The sequence below is a fragment of the Limanda limanda genome, chromosome 3 (assembly GCF_963576545.1).
Source record: "Limanda limanda chromosome 3, fLimLim1.1, whole genome shotgun sequence".
In the NCBI taxonomy this organism is placed as follows: domain Eukaryota; kingdom Metazoa; phylum Chordata; class Actinopteri; order Pleuronectiformes; family Pleuronectidae; genus Limanda; species Limanda limanda.
The window spans coordinates 31107927-31123950 of NC_083638.1; the positions used below are offsets into that span (position 1 = coordinate 31107927).

General features: G+C 38.9%; 2 long non-coding RNA genes across 2 annotated transcripts; one reads left to right on the forward strand and one right to left on the reverse strand.

Moving 5' to 3' along the window:
* The first annotated feature begins 9890 nt into the window (after positions 1–9890).
* On the forward strand, positions 9891–11936 carry LOC132999118 (uncharacterized). The gene is made up of 4 exons (XR_009678024.1): positions 9891–9959; positions 10380–10559; positions 11129–11215; positions 11810–11936. It is a non-coding gene; the product is annotated as an uncharacterized LOC132999118 (long non-coding RNA).
* A 1482-nt stretch (positions 11937–13418) lies between these two features.
* LOC132999129 (uncharacterized) lies at positions 13419–15383 on the reverse strand. The gene is made up of 4 exons (XR_009678025.1): positions 15335–15383; positions 14735–14914; positions 14079–14165; positions 13419–13484 (listed from the first exon to the last, which is right to left on the reverse strand). It is a non-coding gene; the product is annotated as an uncharacterized LOC132999129 (long non-coding RNA).
* Between the last annotated feature and the right edge of the window lie 641 nt (positions 15384–16024).

The following is a 16024-nucleotide window of genomic DNA, read 5'->3' on the forward strand; positions in this document are numbered from 1 at the left end:
AAATGCCAGGTCTGAACAGGGCCAGAGAGAAATCTTGAAGCGAAAAGGGAGAGTCAAGAGTAAGAATTCACAACTGAATTATTTGGCTGCGTCCACAGGTCCAGGCAATGAAAGTAATTAGACTGAATTTATTCTGCTGCACAGTATTTACATCGCAACACAGCAGCTTTGATCTGCTCCTGCTGCTTTGACTCACACTGACTGCAGGCTGCTCATCAACCTTGCAAAGGTGTTATCAGTTGTGATGTTTCTTGCAAAGTTGGTTTTTGCACCTGGGTCTGGTGAAGTTGAATGGAGCTGAACACATGCAAACAAACGCTTTGTTCTTGGGGACAAAGCTGCTTGCCTGCTCCAGACTTGCACTCATGCACAGGCTGCTATTGTTTCCCCTTCATCGGTTCTTGTCACCCTTTATGTCAAAGTTTAATTAGGACAACGGGCTTCACAGGCTCATTTCTCACTTCAGCAAGTTTCTAACACTTTCTAATGAGAGAGAGAGAGAGTCAAAGGGATTGACTGAGGGGAGGGAGAGAGACCCAGAGAGGGAAAGAGAGAGAGAGAGAGAGAAAGAGGGTAAGGCGGGCGTATATCTGTGTGTGTGTGTGTGTGTGTGTGTGTGTGTGTGTGTGTGTGTGTGTGTGTGTGTGTGTGTGTGTGTGTGTGTGTGTGTGTGTGTGTGTGTGTGTGTGTGTGTGTGTGCGTGTGTGTGTACCATTCCACAAATACCATGGAATGGTATCAAGCCCACTGTTTCGCACTGAAGATGTTAATATCTTGTGGTGGCCATCATTTAGTCAAAAAATATTTTGACTGTACTTAACCTTTTTTCTGTCAGTTCTAGGCAAAGGCTCTAACCCCAGATTGAATTAAAAGCTTTTCTGAACCGTCAGATTTAAATGTTGTACATTTTTGGTGGCCAGGTTATGAAGAATGACATTTTTGTAGATTAAATCATATCTAACCTTTGCTGAAGCAGAGAATCACACAGTGTCCCATCCTGAACACAGTAACTGGGAAATACAGCAGTCGTGGATATAATGTATACGATGAACATTCAGTCCTCTGTGCTGAATGAGAGTTGGCAGATCATCCTGTCGTGGGAAAGTGGAGTCAGGTGACCTCTCTTCTTCCAGGCTTGGCTGCTCGGGCTTATTGGCACTGCGCACCTTTTAATGATTGTCAAGTGTTCTCCTGTCCGCAGGCTTCAACGCCAATTACAATCACTACACATATAGCTAATTGCAGCATTATGTCTTGTAGAAATTTTTATTTTGGACACACCATCGTTTATCTTTCTTTGACCAATAGGTCTCAGTTCAGGAGAATGTGATGAAACTAGAGATAAAATGAGGGGAAATCGTGTGTGTGTGCAAACTGATGTGTTGAGGTAGCACGTCAAAGCGAATTATAGATAAGTGGCAGAATCACTGTGTCAAAAATATCTTGATACGAAGTGTGTGAGTGTTTTTTACATGCCACTGCATGCATTATGGTCTTGTGGCTCCAGTCTCAGAGTCAAGTGCAAATTCAAATGTTCAGTGAGATCTGATTAAAAAAGAACATAGTTGGTGACTTCCCCAACATAATGTTTACAACACTGTCTTCTCCATAGCTTATTCTTCTTCATGGTATTGCTTTTGTCAGTTGTTTTTGTGTTGGTTTAACTGTGTTTGACTGTCCATAAAGCAGATGATTGGCTTATTGGAAGAGGGACGGTGTATTTAATAAAACCACCATCTTTGGTGTTACAGACTCTTACACTCTCTAAGTGGTTAGTCTCTGACTGAGCTTTTTGAGAATCATAGCAAGAAGTTTTAATACTGGAAAACATGTGTATGTTGTCCATGTAGGAGGTGAATTCAGCAATGACATAGGAGACAAGTCAGGTGAAGTTAAAAAAAGTTGTCACATTTGTGATGTATAACATCTGCAAGCCATGTAATGCAGTACATTTGTGTATTAGTATTCTCTGTTTGTGGTGTTGTTCTAAAAAATAGTAAAAATAATCATAATGAACTACAGTAATAATATAAGAGAAAATATATAATATAACACATTAACTAAAGTACAGCCTCAAAACAAAATAATCTGTGAATTTATAAGAATTTCAAACAAAGAACTAAAGTAATTACTACAAAACCACCAATAATTTTAAGCTGTGAAAGTAAGACTCCTGACAGCCCTGGTCATGATTTCATTGTAAAGTGCTGGTCTGGAATCAGACTCAGGAGGACCTGACCGTCGATACAAGCTCCAAATGACCAGACTGTGGCGATAAATATCACTATTACCTTATGCTGCGCTCCCTTTAAACTTTTACACACTTTTCCATGCCTGTCTATTAGTCGCACTTTGAGTCACATTGCTGCAGTTGGACGCACACAGACAGAGTGCAGAACGGACAGAGGGGAGGGGAGAAGGCCAGAACAATTAAGATTGAAAAAGAATGACAGCTAGAGAGAGAAAGAGAGAGGAGGAAAGAGGGAGGGAGGGAGAGTCTGAACCACTGAGATAACTCTGTCCAGGTGTTCAGAGCCAAACAAAGGCTCTTTTCAGAGCATGATGAGAACGCACTGCTCCTCCACTTGTTGCAAAATATACAAGATAGAAAAAAAAGGAGCACAACCGAGGCAGGAGCTTATATTGTGTTTTGGTACCAAAATATGCACCAGGGAGCCTCACTGCTGCCAGTAAACAAGAGTAGGAGCTGGGAAAGAAAAGTGCTGAGGTCACAACTGTGAACACTCACAATACATGAATTGTGTTAGATTACAGTAACTATCATTGGTTGGAAAGTTCTCCAGGATTAAAGTTCATAAGATAATAAGCAGAATCATCCAGCAGGAAGGAGTGGGTAATTGTGAATATGGCGAAAGAACAGTCAACCATGTCTCCTAGATATACAACTAGAGCAAACACTTTTCAAATGTGTTCTTTTGTAGACGTATTATTTTCTATTATAATGAAGAAATGCTGATGATTAAGAAGTTTGACTAGTGGTAAAATGCTGCTACCAAACCCTTATTGAAATTTTCCTTGCCCTCAGGTCTGATTTATTTTCCAACAAAATATCCAAAATCTGCGTTGTGACTGCAGCATCATTCATTTTTTAAAGTATGTGTTTAGTCACCCACAGCTTGGTCTTGGTTTCATACAGAACATGTCTGCAGGAACTTGAGTCCTGAGACAAGATGTGCTTGTCAACGTTAACATTTTCCTTCCTTAACCAAACTTCTCCAGCACATGGTGTTGAAAGTTGTGAGTTGCCTGCTTTTGGCCTGGATAGTCTCCCATCACCTCTACAATGTAATTGGGAAAACAGCTTAGTGGTACAGCATACAAGCAGAAGTTCAAGGAGATCATCTTGCAACAGGACAGAGCAGAAAATACAATATGGACATAAAATGGCCGATTTGAATGGAGTAGCAATAGAAGGGAGAAAAACCTGTAGGCTACTCCCTCAGTTTTTGTTTTAAAAACAAAAAACATTTGTCGGGTGGTTTTCTCTCCACCTTGATGAAGTTTGCTCCACAGTATAGAATAATATTTGTCATGTACATTTGTCCTAATTGTATCCTCACACTCTGTGGATAGTGCCTAATGTACATTCAACTCATTGTCATTCTACCAGGCACAGTTTACAATAGAGGAGACTTAAATTACACTTTTCTGACGTGATTAATACATGGGAATATGAATAACTATTTAAACCTCTACACCTTGAAAACTGTCCCCTTTAAATTATGAATCTGTTGTTGATGAAATAAAATGAAATTTGCCAGGTTTATCATGTATTAAGATTTACTTTTTTATCAAGGCCCTGAGAGGCCAGTAGAGAATTTTTTTTCAGGATTTGTTTTTGTAACACAAACAGATAAATACAGGAGCCTCGAGATGCAAATAATTGTTTTTGTGAAAGTTTTGACAATGACTTCAAAGTTTCATTGCAAAGTTCATCACTACGCCCTTGTAAAAAGAACTAAAATTATTTATACTTTGTTTCATGTTATTTCTTTTAAACATCAGCCAGCTTGAAAAATATATAAATTAAAGGTTAATGCAGGATTCAAACCCCAGTCTCCTTGGTTTAAATCGTGTGTTTTCATCCACCACCACCTGCTGTGTTGCTCTTTATTACCCCCAGTTTTCCAAAAGCCTCTCTGACAGAAAGAAATCACCTGAAAGAAAACTTGAAAAAGGGAAAAACTAAATGAAGAGCTAAATATCCATAACATCTGTGGATCTGTGGATTGGTTTATTCAATAACTAAAGCTTCATGGGTTGACAGTGTATAACATAGAATGTAAATATATGTTGGTACAAAGCACATCATATTCTACATACAGAATAATAAATGTGTCCTTGCACTGACTGAAGGCCAGAGGGACGTTTCCAGAAATGTCTTTAAATGTGAGCCATGTCATATATTTCTTTGAGGGTGCTGGACAGTGATGTACAGAAATTCAACCACATACAAATACAATGTAATGTAATCATGATAATTTGTCCAGAAAGTTTTTAGGTTATATTCAACAAAATGTTGAAGGTAACTTTTGGTTTTCAGAAGCAGCACTCGCTCGCTGGGATGGAAAGTTTTTACCCAGCGTTTCATCACTAGCGCGGGCCTCTGCATCAACATCCATTCAGTGCAGGGACTCTGTGGGCTCAGCTTGCACAGGGATATGTGCCTGCCTGGCGGCCCTCTGTCATCCCTCCCTGCCTCAGCTGACAGAAGTGAGATGGCAGTCTTTTGATGTCACAGAGAAATTCTTACCCCTGGCTGTTTCTCACCAATTCACCCCAGTCCAGCTACCTACCCAGTCTGTTATTAGGAGTGAGAGAATGCTTTGTGTTTCCAGATCAGACCAATTTGCAAGTCCATTCATGAACCGCTCAGATATAGAATCTCTCATCACTGTTTATAATGGGCAGTAGATTAACTTTCCTACCTGATGGCATCTCAGTTATTTGACTGTACACTTGGGGAAGACATTTTTTCCCCCTGGAAATTATACAGTTAAAGGTCTATTTGACTGTAATGCTGAAAAGCAGCTGTGGAGAAAACTGTTCTCACATTACACTGACAGGATTTCTTTGGCCGAAAGATAGATAGATAGATAGATAGATAGATAGATAGATAGATAGATAGATAGATAGATAGATAGATAGATAGATAGATAGATAGATAGATAGATAGATAGATAGATAGATAGATAGATAGATAGATAGATAGATAGATAGATAGATAGATAGATAGATAGATAGATAGATAGATAGATAGATAGATAGATAGATAGATAGATAGATAGATAGATAGATAGATAGATAGATAGATAGATAGATAGATAGATAGATAGATAGATAGATAGGTAGGTAGGTAGGTAGGTAGGTAGGTAGGTAGATAGATAGATAGATAGATAGATAGATAGATAGATAGATAGATAGATAGATAGATAGATAGATAGATAGATAGATAGATAGATAGATAGATAGATAGATAGATAGATAGATAGATAGATAGATAGATAGATAGATAGATAGATAGATAGATAGATAGATAGATAGATAGATAGATAGATAGATAGATAGATAGATAGATAGATAGATAGATAGATAGATAGATAGATAGATAGATAGATAGATAGATAGATAGATAGATAGATAGATAGATAGATAGATAGATAGATAGATAGATAGATAGATAGATAGATAGATAGATAGATAGATAGATAGATAGATAGATAGATAGATAGATAGATAGATAGATAGATAGATAGATAGATAGATAGATATGGATTGATAGATTTATGTGTGAACCCGGATAGCCGACTGAGAGCCTCATTCCTCTTTCTTCACTCAGTCCCATAGTATAAAGTCTGCAGGAGAGCTTTCTCAGAATTCACCATGAGCGAATGGAGACATTATGATGACTTTTCTAAGACGCGACAGGATAAAAAAAAAGAAAAAAAATCAAATAAATAAAGGGCTGACACCGGTGTTGATGTGCTGTAAACAAAAAACCGTGATCTCCACACTGTAATGACTAGGTTAATATGTCCTGCCTCTATATGCTGCGTCATTTCTCACCTGAACACGCAGAGAATCACCTCCTGCTTAATTCAATTGTGAAAGGCAAACTCCGAAGAAAGCCTGGACCCAATTCTCTGGACATCCTTCGGACGTTATGTCTGAAAACGGCTCATGACTTCAGAGGACATTATATTGTCTTATTTTCATTTCCTGGAGATGTATTCTTACCTGGAGCATAACTGATACTTGCATAACCTCAACCCTACCTTCAAACCTAACCGTACAACGGTCATCATCACCTTCAGCTTTAATGATTGACATTATGAAGACTTGCCTTTCTTCCCCAAAAAGGGAAATAAAGCAAGGTGTGTTAACAGATCTAAGTCTGCAGAACAAGAGTAATACACACAAACACATTGTGCCACACTTGGGGCTGTATTTCTCTGCTGAGAAATGCAATGCTTTAATGGCAGTGCCACAGAGGACATATCACCTGTTCTCCTGTTGCACAGAAATTCTCAGAGGCTACTTGAAGTACACAGCTCCAGTGGAAACATTCTGTATACGTGTCGAATCAATACGCTCTTTTGTGTGGAAACTCAGAGCAGTTCTGTGAGAGACTCCCACAGCATCTAGGATGGCTGGCCTGCTCTCCTCTGCTGTTCAGGGAAGCATGATGGGATCCTGGATTAGTGCACACAGTGTGGTTTGTCTGCACAAATACAGTAGTCATCTCTCTACCTGTTTCCCTCTTGTTGTTTCAAAAGGAATCAGTAAGGTTTTAAATTCTATCAACCCTTAAAATGTTATAAAGGAAAACATACTTCCTTTAAAATCTAGTGTCCAAAGTGAACATATATGGAGAACATTGGTGTGCTTTAGAGAATAGTTTCATGGCATCTTGGATGTGGAGATATGATTAATAATTAAAAGAGAAATCAGGAAATATCTAACTGTTTGTACTGTTCTAATAAGGTCGTGTGAAGGATGCACAAATGGTTTTTCGAACATATCTTGAACTTGTGGTGAGCTGTCCTAGATGCTATGATGGATTTCACCAGTTTGATTTTATTGTTGCTAAAATGGGAGGCTACAAAGTACACGTACAAAATATTGTCCATATAGTTGTCAGTACAGTTTTAACAAACAAAAAACTTTGCAATGCTCAATCTTATATTTTAAAATTCCTCCAAAGAAATCAAACTTAGGTGGGCAAAATATGATTAATAGTAAGTGGATGGTCTAAGTATGTGGGGTTCGAACTGCCAATGGACAACCCTCTCTACTTCCTGAACCTGATTTTTTCAATTCAATTAAATACACTACATTAAGCCACAGCTAGCATTATACACTAGACTCTGCTTCTGACTCTCTGTGCTTCTGGTCAATCCAAGACTGATGAATACCTCCTACACACCATGTCATGCTTTTACCTACTCGTTCTTTAAGTTAATCAGTTGTTGAAGTGGAACAATGTCATACATAACTGCTGAAGGTCCCTCAGGGGAATCTGAGTGTGTTTTTTCATGATCATAGTGATAGAAAGAATAACAGGTTGAGGAATGCATGAAATTCCAGCTCCAGAAAAGAGCTAATTGCATTCAGGGCAATTAGTATTTACTAAGAGAAGAGAAAAGAAAACATCAAGAGCTCTTGATATGAACAAAGATGAGAAAGGAAAAGAAAGAAAAGTTTCTCATTTTTATTTAGAGTCACATGTGAGGCATTGGTACTCGGCATTGATGGTGGTGAGGAAGCCAATTTGATTCAGGAAGCCCCTGAAACTGTTGTGTTGTTTTCTGTCTTTGCTCTGTGCTTTTACAGTATGTGGATGAACAAAAGAAAGAGTTTAAATGGGCTCTGCAGGAACAGAAATGTTAAGCAACTTCTTCCTCCCTGAATTTAAGCTCTCTGCTTTCATTCAGCCATTCAGCCTGCTTTGGCCCCTGTTCAGAAGGTTCTTAAGGTCTATTTTGGACCATTTAACACAATAGAAATACATCAGTGCCCGCTAGACAAAAATAACTGGCACTTTTACAATGAATGTAGTGTATTCAGTTTAATTATAGATTGCATCTGGGGTCAGATAGGCAGAAAAAATGAACTGCGTGCTAATGTACTAATGTACTTTGTAAATTCCATTCTATCAGGACTAATAGTCTAACAAATGGACAGGGTACCTCCAGGCTGCAAAACATATGGAGCTAATGAAACGGTTTGATGTGGTCCAGGAGGCAATTCTTATATACAAAAAAAAACAACTCAGAAAAAGAAAAGGAAAATGTTTCTGCAATAAACACAAAAAAAGAGGAAATAGAGACAAATCTTCCCTTCTGACTGAATGCATGTCTGTGCCCATCAGAGTCCAAAAAAACATGCAGCCATTACATATAATTACTGACAAGAATCATGGCATCTATGAAAAAAGAAACGTAATTTTCAGATAAACAATTATTTCTTGAGGACAAACAGTCACAGTGATAAAATTATTATATATTGTTATTGTTATTGCTATGTGATATATGTGTTCACCAATTAAGCATGGCCCTTATAAATTCAAACTGCTCCTGGTCTTACACATAGACTGCATATAAAGATGGACGACATGACTGCTCAACAAAAGTGAAGCCAGAGTGTCTCGATCAACCCCGGCAACACCAAAGGTCACACATCCATGTTTGTGGCCAAACTAAAAAGTCAAAGAACATGTGAAATTGAAATAGAAACCAGAACAAATAAATAAAGTGCCAAACTGCAGTGGCAATATTAGAGAATTGGCCAAACCTTGAATTACATTGATTGACAACATTTGTATAACTCCTGATTTTTTTGTAACTTTGCTTTGTAACTGTAGTTTAGTTAAAGGAAAGCAAAATACACTCCTTTATATGGTATGGTTGAAGTATGGCAGATAAAACTTGCTATAAAGAAATTGGACTGCATCTAAATATCAGAATAACATTTAATAGAGTTATTCTAGCGTTGGCAATGTGTTAATTGCCAGATGAAAGGCAAGCCAGCAGTGTCCACTGATAAGAGATAACCAGTGACCAAACAGCACAAAGAGGCCTAAATGGATTCTACCAGTTCTAATGATTCTCAGTGACCTGTTCTTGCCTGTTTAGGTCAAATGCAATCTCTATATGAACAAGTGTAAGAATTATACTCTCGAATGAGATCTAAATAGCAATGCAATTGGTTTTCTAACCCAAAATCTCCCCAATTCAAGTGCCTCAACCAACCCAGTCTCATCAGGAAACGTTCAGTGGGAACGTTGGTCCACTTGGACAAACGTTTCCATCTCACAATCTGGCCTATCAGATTGTGAGATGGAAACGTTTGGTCCGCCCATTGTTTTGCATTGGCGTGTTTTCACGTCACGTGACTCCCGAGTTCCCGTCTACGGAAAGGAAAACATGGCGGACATTTTCTGATTTTTCAGATAAAAATATGATTTTGTAACTTAGTCTGGGCATAAAAATACATTCTGACACCATTTCTAGCGAGAAATGTGGTCTTTGCTTCCACAGTCTTCAGCCAGTTCGTGCTTATGATATATATTTTAATAGTTATCACGAATGTTTTTTTCGTTGCTATGATGGCTGCTATGACACTGCCATGCCACAGCACGTCGTAGCGTGCTGTTTAAATCACCGTCCCTGCGTGGTGTCGTTCAGTGCTCGTGAATGTTATTCATGTTATATAATATTAATATTTGAGGCTAGATTACACCTCTAATGCGGAGGATCCGAGTCTGTTCATACGGAGGCGGACACGAGTGGGCCACCGGACCGAGTCCGCGAGGGGACCGGACATGACGTGTGGCTGTCGTGAAAAAAGTTTATGTAAACATCCGTTCCCTTTAACTCGGCGCTGCGTCCTAAACACGGAGCACTTGGGAGACCACGATGTCGTCTTCCTTCTGTCAGGTAAGTAGTTTATTGTTTTTAAAGATCGTTACGATCTAGGTTCACAGTCCGAGTGCTGAGACAGCGGATGCGGAGTCCGTCGATAAACACAATGGATGCTTTTCTTCAGCTAATATGCCATTGTTAGCCACATGCTTCAGCCCTGGGTAGTATGTGCTTACCTGGGAGGTGAAAACATGGTTGTTGAAACCATTTCAAGATGCTTAGCTCATCATTGAGGGACGCTACAATATAAATATAATCATGAATTTGATTTATGAATGCTTTAGATTAATAAGGAGCGTATTTCTCTACCAATACTCCACAATAACAGATCAATTTGGTTTAATGTATAGAATGTAATATGACAATAATGTTTTCATGTTATGGAGTTGCGATTCATTTTATAAAACAATTCCTATGTTCTGTTTTTTAATCAAGGAGGATCCAAGTGAAGCTACAGGAGTTTCATTAACGTCAATAACTTGGACCGAACAGTTTGTTTTGCTTATGAAGAGCAGGAGGCAGCCTGGAGAGAAAGAGGAGCCGGGTTGAGCCCACTACTATCATCCACGTACCACGAGGAAGATGAGGGAGAGAAATTATCCTACCATTAAAGAGGTACTTTTAAGTTACAGACCAGAAACACCATTTTATATAATGTGCCAAATATACATTTTTATTAAATCCCCAAAGTACGCTGGCTGAAATACAAGTTAATATCACACTGAAAGAGTTTTGATCAATCATGCTTCCCTGCTGTGGTTGTTCAACTGGGAAAACAACTTTTTCCACAGGAAGGCAAGTAAATTTAAGGAATGCTTGTGCAAAGTTTTCCTCTGTTATGTATAATGATGACCCCCATCAAACATTATGTTAGCAATATTTACACCTTTTCATTTATACTGTTTATTTCTGTCTACATGTGTGAATTTGCCTTCATTAGTTTCAGAAAAGAGCGATCATGTATGTACGAAGGCATTGAGGTTGCGGCCTGCCATCATTATTATTTTGCTTAAGGGACTGAATATGTTTCATGCAGAAATATTAGCATTTCCCTTATATCTACCAAAACTGCTTGTTTCACAGACTGCAGTTTTGTTTTGATCCGATGTGGTGTGCAAATACCAACTGTATCTGCAATGGGTTGTTGGGCATTAACATCTGTAACTCTAATTTTGTTTTGACAGACTGTGCAAAGAATGTTGAGAACATCACCACTCTACAGGAAGAAACAGTCCAGTAATGTGTGTCAGAAGTTCAGTAGTGAACGACAGGTACTGTGGAAAAATATGTGTCATTGTTGTACAATGTCCTTTGACTCTGTTTACACAAGGTCAACACAAAAAGGTTTGATTGTAAACTGATATTGGTATGAATTCATGTAATACTCCTCTTCACAAGAAACAAACAATTTACAAAAAAACCCACTAGAATTACCGCACTGCGTTGTATGACTCCGCTAACCAGTGCAGTGTCCGTCTACATATTTCTACATATTTTCTCTCATATAAATGTCACTGTAACCTCTTGACAACTGAAACCATAACATGAGGTCAGTGTGGCCTTGACCTTTTGACTTTAAGACAAATACACAGTTAGACAACCCGAAAACATGCAGTAATGCCTCCGGCGACTCGCTATTGCAGAGGCATTAAAATGTTAAGTGTAGTAGACTGGATTTTATTGGTGTTACATTGGACATCTTGTATTTGTACACAAAACATATATTTGGTTTCACATTTTAGATGGCATAAGCAGAGACATCAACTCAGGAAATGGATTTCTGCAGAAAAGAAAGCCTTGTATGTGTGTATATATACATACAAACGCACTTTTAAAACGTTTTGTTTTTTATCATATATTCTCAGGTAGTACTGACGCATTTACGGAGATGGGACATGAGGGCCTTGTCTGCGTGCCCAAGAGAAGATTCCACAGAGTTTAAGCTGAGCAGGCTGCAGCAGGTTTGGATGAATCCTCCTCTGAAGAGGAAACATGGCGAGGTACTTCTCCACTGATGAAGAAATGTGAGTGCTGTAATTAGGTCAAATCTGCTAAAATGCTACTGTTGCTCCTGGGCCCTGCTATTAGCTTGGTGTTTGGTAGCTGTTAGCTTTTGCATATTTATTTTTTAGGGGCCTGTCTGACGTTTATGTTTTTAAAAAAAAATCAGAGGGAACCATCTTCATAATTTAACACTATGGTTTGTTTGTGTCCTTCGGTTCTTCTCAAGAGAAGCTGCCTCAGCTCCACGGTCCATCCTGCAGCTTCCACTCCTGATGCTAACCCCCGGTCTCCATCACACCATCCGGGCAAACCTGGAATCACAGAACTTTGTCCAGAGCTGCCGTCTGAGAATTGTTGATCATATAATTTTCAGCAGATGCCTTAATGTAATGTTTGTGCACAATAAATGACATTGATCATAACATATTGGTATTTCCTTGCAGTCATACACCATGATATTGGCAGATAAGATGTTGATTACATTAAAGCAGTGAATGCTCTGCTTTAAGCAACATAAACACACAATGATCCAATGGATTTGAAGTAGAATGGGCATGTTACATTCTGTAGAGAGTACCTCAGTAACGGAAGTCAGAAAATAACTTTCTTTATCTGAGGTTCAGTCAGTTATAGTCACAGCAAAGCACACAGGTCTTGTTGTCTAAGTGGCAACCATATCATATTGTTTAAGATGTGTAACATCAAGCTTGTGTATCAGGGCTAAATACATCCAGTTATAAGTAAGTTCACCCTCTTGTTAAAACTAAAAGTAGGTGACCCAGATGTTTCACAATGCAATCTGATAAGGTCTTATGAGAAACATTCTTAACATTAAAGAAATGAACACAGAGGATAGCAATAGATGGTTCACTTTAAATCAGTAGCTGGTAATCGGCAGACTGACTTATTCAAACACATTAATACTACAATGAATGAGGCAGGTGCTTCCTATCAGAAATCAACTATATCGTCACATTAGGTTTCTCTCTGCCGATTACCAGCTACTGATTTAAAGTGAACCATCTATTGCTATCCTCTGTGTTCATTTCTTTAATGTTAAGAATGTTTTGTGTTCTGTGACTCCAGGTTTGCCCAGATGGTGTGATGGAGACCGGGGGTTAGCATCAGGAGTGGAAGCTGCAGGATGGACCGTGGAGCTGAGGCAGCTTCTCTTTAGAAGAACTGAAGGACACAAACAAACCATAGTGTTAAATTATGAAGATGGTTCCCTCTGATTTTTTTTTAAAAACATAAACGTCAGACAGGCCCCTAAAAAATAAATATGCTAAAGCTAACAGCTACCAAACACCAAGCTAATAGCAGGGCCCAGGAGCAACAGTAGCATTTTAGCAGATTTGACCTAATCACAGCACTCACATTTCTTCATCAGTGGAGAAGTACCTCGCCATGTTTCCTCTTCAGAGGAGGATTCTTCCAAACCTGCTGCAGCCTGCTCAGCTTAAACTCTGTGGAATCTTCTCTTGGGCACGCAGACAAGGCCCTCATGTCCCATCTCCGTAAATGCGTCAGTACTACCTGAGAATATATGATCAAAAACAAAACGTTTTAAAAGTGCGTTTGTATGTATATATACACACATACAAGGCTTTCTTTTCTGCAGAAATCCATTTCCTGAGTTGATGTCTCTGCTTATGCCATCTAAAATGTGAAACCAAATATATGTTTTGTGTACAAATACAAGATGTCCAATGTAACACCAATAAAATCCAGTCTACTACACTTAACATTTTAATGTCTCTGCAATAGCGAGTCGCCGGAGGCATTACTGCATGTTTTCGGGTTGTCTAACTGTGTATTTGTCTTAAAGTCAAAAGGTCAAGGCCACACTGACCTCATGTTATGGTTTCAGTTGTCAAGAGGTTACAGTGACATTTATATGAGAGAAAATATGTAGAAATATGTAGACGGACACTGCACTGGTTAGCGGAGTCATACAACGCAGTGCGGTAATTCTAGTGGTTTTTTTTGTAAATTGTTTGTTTCTTGTGAAGAGGAGTATAACATGAATTCATACCAATATCAGTTTACAATCAAACCTTTTTGTGTTGACCTTGTGTAAACAGAGTCAAAGGAAATTGTACAACAATGACACATATTTTTCCACAGTACCTGTCGTTCACTACTGAACTTCTGACACACATTACTGGACTGTTTCTTCCTGTAGAGTGGTGATGTTCTCAACATTCTTTGCACAGTCTGTCAAAACAAAATTAGAGTTACAGATGTTAATGCCCAACAACCCATTGCAGATACAGTTGGTATTTGCACACCACATCGGATCAAAACAAAACTGCAGTCTGTGAAACAAGCAGTTTTGGTAGATATAAGGGAAATGCTAATATTTCTGCATGAAACATATTCAGTCCCTTAAGCAAAATAATAATGATGGCAGGCCGCAACCTCAATGCCTTCGTACATACATGATCGCTCTTTTCTGAAACTAATGAAGGCAAATTCACACATGTAGACAGAAATAAACAGTATAAATGAAAAGGTGTAAATATTGCTAACATAATGTTTGATGGGGGTCATCATTATACATAACAGAGGAAAACTTTGCACAAGCATTCCTTAAATTTACTTGCCTTCCTGTGGAAAAAGTTGTTTTCCCAGTTGAACAACCACAGCAGGGAAGCATGATTGATCAAAACTCTTTCAGTGTGATATTAACTTGTATTTCAGCCAGCGTACTTTGGGGATTTAATAAAAATGTATATTTGGCACATTATATAAAATGGTGTTTCCGGTCTGTAACTTAAAAGTACCTCTTTAATGGTAGGATAATTTCTCTCCCTCATCTTCCTCGTGGTACGTGGATGATAGTAGTGGGCTCAACCCGGCTCCTCTTTCTCTCCAGGCTGCCTCCTGCTCTTCATAAGCAAAACAAACTGTTCGGTCCAAGTTATTGACGTTAATGAAACTCCTGTAGCTTCACTTGGATCCTCCTTGATTAAAAAACAGAACATAGGAATTGTTTTATAAAATGAATCGCAACTCCATAACATGAAAACATTATTGTCATATTACATTCTATACATTAAACCAAATTGATCTGTTATTGTGGAGTATTGGTAGAGAAATACGCTCCTTATTAATCTAAAGCATTCATAAATCAAATTCATGATTATATTTATATTGTAGCGTCCCTCAATGATGAGCTAAGCATCTTGAAATGGTTTCAACAACCATGTTTTCACCTCCCAGGTAAGCACATACTACCCAGGGCTGAAGCATGTGGCTAACAATGGCATATTAGCTGAAGAAAAGCATCCATTGTGTTTATCGACGGACTCCGCATCCGCTGTCTCAGCACTCGGACTGTGAACCTAGATCGTAACGATCTTTAAAAACAATAAACTACTTACCTGACAGAAGGAAGACGACATCGTGGTCTCCCAAGTGCTCCGTGTTTAGTATGCAGCGCCGAGTTAAAGGGAACGGATGTTTACATAAACTTTTTTCACGACAGCCACACGTCATGTCCGGTCCCGTCGCGGACTCGGTCAGGTGGCCCACTCGTGTCCGCCTCCGTATGAACAGTCTCGGATCCTCCGCATTAGAGGTGTAATCTAGCCTCAAATATTAATATTATATAACATGAATAACATTCACGAGCACTGAACGACACCACGCAGGGACGGTGATTTAAACAGCACGCTACGACGTGCTGTGGCATGGCAGCGTCATAGCAACCATCATAGCAACGAAAAAAAAATTCGTGATAACTATTAAAATATATATCATAAGCACGAACTGGCTGAAGACTGTGGAAGCAAAGACCACATTTCTCGCTAGAAATGGTGTCAGAATGTATTTTTATGCCCAGACTAAGTTACAAAATCATATTTTTATCTGAAAAATCAGAAAATGTCCGCCATGTTTTCCTTTCCGTAGACGGGAACTCGGGAGTCACGTGACGTGAAAACACGCCAATGCAAAACAATGGGCGGACCAAACGTTTCCATCTCACAATCTGATAGGCCAGATTGTGAGATGGAAACGTTTGTCCAAGTGGACCAACGTTCCCACTGAACGTTTCCTGATGAGACTGGGTT